This window comes from Echinops telfairi, unplaced genomic scaffold, assembly GCF_000313985.2.
Source record: "Echinops telfairi isolate 266 unplaced genomic scaffold, ASM31398v2 ScPeMD7_7462;HRSCAF=8500, whole genome shotgun sequence".
NCBI classification, from domain to species: domain Eukaryota; kingdom Metazoa; phylum Chordata; class Mammalia; order Afrosoricida; family Tenrecidae; genus Echinops; species Echinops telfairi.
Window position 1 is genome coordinate 3,740,562 of NW_022111362.1, and position 6,752 is coordinate 3,747,313.

At 41.4% G+C, this 6,752-nt stretch overlaps 1 pseudogene; it reads left to right on the forward strand.

Moving 5' to 3' along the window:
• LOC115873118 overlaps positions 1-1,266 on the forward strand; it is a 10,113-nt pseudogene extending 8,847 nt beyond the window's left edge.
• Positions 1,267-6,752: the final 5,486 nt, after the last annotated feature.

Sequence of the window (6,752 nt, forward strand, 5' to 3'; positions counted from 1 at the left end):
AAAAAAAAAAAAATTCTAAAACAGAAAAGAAGAAGGAGAAGACTCGGCCAAGATCTTGATCTCATTGCAAATCCAAAATCCCAGGCATGTTTTCGCTGGCCTTCGTGTAGGAGACCTATACAACTTCATCATAGATCCGTGGAGATCACGCTGCCCTAGATTTTCCTTAGAGATCCCACCAAGACGAATGCCGCTCCTCCAAGGCACAGTCGCCGCCAGAGAACCCATCGCAGAGGATCCGGCCCCTTGAGAAACCCGGGGGTTACCTCCTCCAGCAAGCCCGCCTCCCAGCACTCGCCATCCCTCGACCACCCAGCAATCAGACCGCACCACACACAGTCCTGTTTCTGCGCCTTCCGGAAGAATGGCAGGTAAGGGAAGAAAACCTAAAGTAACCGAGCAAAGAGGGCCCCCTCACCAGCAGCACCCAAGCCTAGGAACGTGGGGCCCTGTGCCTCTGACCAAGAGAACAGTGGCAGAACACAGGCGCGGGCGGTCTCCATTGGGCTCCGTCCTCGGAAGATGCGCAACCTGAGAGGTCCCAGGTGAGGAGCCCAGAGGGGGGCAGGCCGGCGGTGGAGATGCGCTCAGGCCTAGAGCGCCTCTCCATCACCACGGACCCTCAGGAGACTTCCCCTCCGATGCTCAGGGGAAAGCCATGGCAATCGCCGAGAAGCCCCTCCCTGCCCCCCATCCAAAGACGACGATCTCCTTCTCCTGCTGCCCCACCTCAGTGACACGAGGGTTCCACACCACCACCAGGTGAAGGAGCCACCCCACTCCCCGTCGTCGCTCCAGGTCCCCAACAAGATACACTTGCCTCCCATCCCGAGAAGGTACTTGCCTCCACCCCCACCCAAGTGAAGGACCTCACCATCTCAATCCACACCAAAGCCCAGGCTGTCCCCTGCTCCACCTTCATGACCATCCAAGCACAGAAGATGCTCACCTTCATGAGCATCCAAGCACAGGAAAGGGTCCCCCCAAGCCAGTCTGCCCGGGATGGCATTCACCCTCACCACTGACCCGAGCTTCGCAGACCACCTCAATTCCGCCCTCGGTTCTAAGTGGCGGCACCATCATCTTCATCATCTTCTCAAGGACGGCAGTCCCCATCTCCAAGCATCAGACCCAGGAGGAGAGGGGCCAGGACCCCGGAACCTAGAAGACAAAAACCCCTGCTCGCCAAGCCCGCAGTCTAACAAGGGTCTCATTCGGGTTTCATTCACCAGTGTCCCTGGTGATTTCAGAGCGTTCTTTCTTTAACTTGTGTCACTTGAGTCTTAGTGCCCGTTTAAGTTATACCTGGACCTTACAATTAGTAAACTTGCCCCAAAATAAGACCATTGTTGAACGACCACAGAAGTAGAAATGAACCCTTGAGGTCACACTCTTCTCTGTTGCCTGTGGAGTCTCTGCTGAAAGGAATCAGGATTTGCGCTCTAAGATTAGACAGAAAATAGAAGCATGTTATTTTCCAGGGCACTGGGGGTTTATATTGATGTGTAACAAGTTGATTTGGAACACTGGAATTTGATTCCATTCTGGCTTTTTGTTTGTTTGTTTGTTTTTCCCTCCACCTCTTTTATAAAGGCAATTAACTAGTCGCAGGAAGGATCCTTCATGCTATATAAAATTTTGTTTTTGGAAATGTTTATGAAATTATGACTCATTCATCATTTTTTCTTGTTCATCCAATTGGCACATACAGTTTTCAGAGCTTTTGTATTTGGGAGGCTGAAACGGCCCAGGCTTTGAAATAGTGTTTTGCTTCCATGGTTTCTGTTTTGATTTTTTGTTTTTCAAGCTTTTTATTTTTTAAACTAAAGCTATATAAAGCTTATGGATTAAACAGAATAAAAGTTTAAATTTTAAAAAGCGCTGAATATAATTTTTAAATGGTTTCAGCAGTATATAAACCGGGAGCTGTCAGAAACTCAAACTGGATTCAGAAGTGAATGCAGAATGAGAGACATCATTGCTGATATCTGTTGTTTCTTGGCTGAAAGCCGAGAATAGCAGAAAGGTTTTTTTTTCGCCCGTGTAACTAACACCAGTAGCAAAAGACAAACGCACTGTAAGCATGGCTATCTCAGAAACAAAGCAAACATAAAAATCCTCTCTGTGTTCTTCAGAGTGAGACCTGGTGACTAAGTCCATGCTGATACACTGTAACAGAGTTGCCTTCTGCAACGATTCTACCTACCATCACTGAGAAATGATGTCTTTCTCTGAGTGCCTCTCCAATTAGTATGTCTTGTGGTGTCACATTTCTGAATACAACAGAAACAAATTTATATCTACTGATTTGAAAATGTTTTTTTCTTTGGGGAAGAAGCAACTGGAACTGTAAGAAGAACATGGAATGGGCTCCTCAAGGAAGTACATTCAAAACACCCTACTTCACCTTCCCTAAATTATAATGGACTTTAGGCGTCTTTTCCAAGTCTATGTGAATTTCAGAAACCCCAAACCATCGAGTAAAATACATACTCAACAGAGTCGGTTGAATCTGAGTCATGGCTCAGGTTCTAATTATTATATCCTCTCTTGGTTTATATCTCTTGAGCACCTGCTATCTTTTACCCTCTGTAATGTAAAGTGTATATTAGCTTTAACCAGTAGTTTGTTATATAAATGTTCTGCCTGACAGCTCAGCTTTGCCCTAATTCTCCCATTTCCTGCAACCTCTTAAAGATCTTTCTTAATGTTCTTGCTCTGTAATCCATTAATTTCTATTTTATGAATAGTGGCTTCATTTGGTATTTCTTTGCTGCTAGTCTTTTTTCTTCTTTCTCAACTTTCTTCCCCTTTACTTGACTTCCCCTCCAAATCAAGCTCTTCTCCTCTTGGCAGCAAATGTCTTTTAAATAAGGCCTATTGCCAATATTAAGCCCTTTCTATGAAATGAAAAATAAATTTGCTAGATGGCCTTCTTAGAAACAAAAGCAAAGTATCTTCTATATACTTCAGAGTGAGACCTAGTTTGAAATGCCTGCTTTTATTTATGTATATTTTATTTATTTATACTCACTTCTAATATGAGTTCTGTGACACAGATGGTCAGTATGCTGTACTACCAAGAGCTGGCATTTTGAATCCACCCAGAGGCTTCTTCAAAGAAAGGCATGACAATTTACTTTGGAAAGATCACAGTCATTGAAAATCCTAAGGAGCACAGCTCTCCTTTAATGAACAGAAGTTGGAGTTGACTAGACCGTTTATACAGATTGAAAAAAAAATTTCCTATGAATTTTTTGATTCTTCTCTTCTAGCACTGTTAGCATGTATTTAGTATTATAAGGTTTTTCTTCATCCACCCTACTATGATATGAGTTTGGGCCCAGGGATTTGCTTTTCTCTGCTCTAGCATAAATGCTGAATGATTGACTATTATAAACCATTTCCATTTTGGGGGTTTTAAATTAATGGTATTAAGATTATGAAATCACAAACTGAAAAACTAGATTTCATAAGAATTAGAAATTCCCTCTCTTTTAAAGACATGATTAAGAGATTAAAAAGCCAAGCTAGAGATTGGGAGATAATAGAAGTCTTGTGCTTAAATAATTCAAGGACTTAAAAAATTAAACAATAAAAAATAAAGTGGGAAAATGGTTTTAACGGAGACTTTATCATAGATGGTAAGTAGATGAAAAGAGATCATATGAAAAGATACTTCTGGTATTTAGTTATCTGAGAAATGAAAATTAAAACCACAAGAAAATACCATTAAGCACCTATTGTTGTTAATTGAGAAATTGGCTCTGATGCTTGGTGACTTTATGTATAGTAGAATGAAATATTTCCCAGTCCTGTGGTATCTGCATGACCTTGATATGTTTGAGTCATGGATGCAGTGCCCTGTTGGGGTCACTGAAACAGAAATGACTGCATGAAGTGTCCGCAGGATGAGAAGGAACTAGAACGTTCATATCCTGAATGAGAACATAGAATGAAACAATTACTTTAAAAAGCAATACGACAGTTTCTTTAAAAATTAAACATATACCCACCATATGATCTAAATCCTCCATTCAAACTGAGACCCATCCATTCAATCCAAGAGAAACAGAATTAGGTGTTCACACAAAGAATTGTAAAGAAATGTTCATAGCAGTTTTATTTGTATTAGCTCCAAACTAAAAACAGCCTAAATGTCCATCAGCAAGTGAATACAAGAACTAGAGTACATCCTAGTAACACACTACTATTCAGCAATAAAAAGCATTAGCACTTTTTTTTTTAGAAGTTTTGGTGTGAATTGGGTGAAGGTTTGCAGAGAAGATCATTAATTTTCCATTTGACAATCCATTCACTTTTTATTTGAACGTATCTATTGTAATTCCCCCAATGGACTATCACTTGTCCCACCTCCTGTGTTTCCTGTTTCAATTTCTCCTTCTTTCCTAACTTTTTGAACTTTGTCCTTGGGTAAATATTGCCCCTTTGACCTTAAATGACTGGTGACTCTCACAGGAAATAGGTTGGGGGTGGCAGGAATTGAGTTCAGTGGAAGACCTGAAGGGTGACTAATAGCCACACTCTTAGAGGTCCCATTTGCCTCTGTCCAACCAGTAAGGCTAGTCTCTTTTTTTTTTTTTAATTTTTAAATTTTATTTTATTTTGTTATTTCTTAGCTTTCTTTTTTTAAATCATTTTATTAGGGGCTCATACAACTTATCACAATCCATACATACATCAATTGTGTAAAGCACATTTGTGCATTCATTGCCCTCATCTTCTCAAAACATTTGCTCTCCACTTAAGTCCCTGGCATCAGGTCCTCATTTTTCCCTTCCCTCCCCGCTACCCCCCCATGAGCCCTTGATAATTTATAAATTATTATTTTGTCATATCTTGCCCTGTCCGACGTCCCCCTTCACCCACTTCTCTGTTGTCCATCCCCAAGGGAGGAGGTCACATATAGATCCTTGTAATCGGTTCTCTCTTTCCAATTTTCTCTCTCTCTACCCTCCCAGTATCGCAACTCACACCACCGGTCCTGAAGGGATCATCCACCCTGGATTCCCTGAGCCTGGTCTCTTTTAAAAGGACACGGAATTTTTATGTACACTGTGAAATAAACTGATCTCAAATAATTAAGGTGACTGAATGAGGTTAGATAAAAATGGAAGCATGCTCTATTATATAAACTTCTATAAGCTATAGAATAATCTCATTACAGAATGGATATTGGTGGTTTCCTGGAGTGAGGGTGAGGGGGATGGAGGAAAGGACTGCTGAGCACTAGCAGGAGAATTTGTGTGAGTGATAGATACATTCACTGGTTTCACAGAGCTGGAGCAATGGCAGTGAGTTCAGTTTTGGGTGTGGATCAGATTGTATAGTTTAATATGTGCAGTTTATTGTATATCAATAACATCTCTAAAAGACGTTAAAATACGTGAGCATGCATACACATGAATTCATATGTAAAATGAAGTCTTTTTTTTATTAGCACCATATTCTTTTTATTGCTTTTGTTTACTCAGAATCTTATTTAGTATATTTACCTCCCCACCCCCACCACCCCAACATAACAATACTGTGAATCTTTCGGAGCTAAGTGAAAGAGCTAGGGGCAAGGGTCAGAGAGAGAGAAAGAGAGAGAGGGAGGAGGGGGAGGAGACTGCATGTGTGCGTGTGTGTGTGTGTGTGTGTGTGTGTGTGAAGCTAGTTGAAGGATCTCATGACTTTTCCATTAAGAAAAGGTATCTGGAAGAATATATTACACACGCACACATATAATCAAGTAACATTGTATATACTTTTTTCTTTCAATACATTTTATTTGGACCTACTCCAGACATCATACCTTTACATAGTTCAATCATATCAAGCAGTGTTGTATAATCCCTACCATAATCAGTTTCAAAACATTTCTTCCTTATTCTAATTATTGCCTCTAGTATAGATTCATCCATCCTGGATTTCATATATCACACAACATAGAAAATGTTGTGTGAAACCTATCAACAGTGGCAAAATACAACATAGATAAATCTCTGTATGACAAAAACCCCAGCAAATATTGAAAACCAAGTCATGCACAAAGTGTGTAAAAAGGAAGATCAGGTGACAATGGACCATTCAAGTCAGAGTTATCGTTTGAATCTATTAGTCACTGATACAATATTCTGTCTGATCACCAGGTTATTCCCATCCATCACTATGGTTAGAGGGAAGTCATTAGAGGCTTATTCCCTGTGTAGGTCCCACAAATGTATTTTGGGCTTCCACTGTCATCCATAGCCTCTGCTGATCAGAATGTCACAATTTAAGCTCTGATACTATTTCCTCCTCCGAATTTGGGTTATATAATGTACAATCCTTGCATCACAGATGTTGGTATGCTTCTTCCATGTGGGGCTAGTTGACATCTCACTTAGATGGACACTTGTTTGAAAACAAGTCTTTACTTCAACCCGGTGCTCCAAGATGTGAATGTGACATACCAGCATGAAGCAGGGAACCAATAGAGAGTTCTGGGGGCCCAGTCCCAATCCCAACTACGTGGACAGCCGTCCCTCCCTGCAGAAGAATTTACTTCAGAGGACAGCACTGAAGCTGTAGCTCAGAGAGAGGGACATGCCTGATCAGAGCACATGGGAGCAAATGAAGGGGGAGGAAGAGAGAGTGAAGCACATCCTGGGCAACCAACCCTTGAGGATGATATCCCCGTTCAGAGGAGCCAATGCACAGAGAAGATCATATGGTTGGCCCCACTATGAGGCACAACATCCCTCACT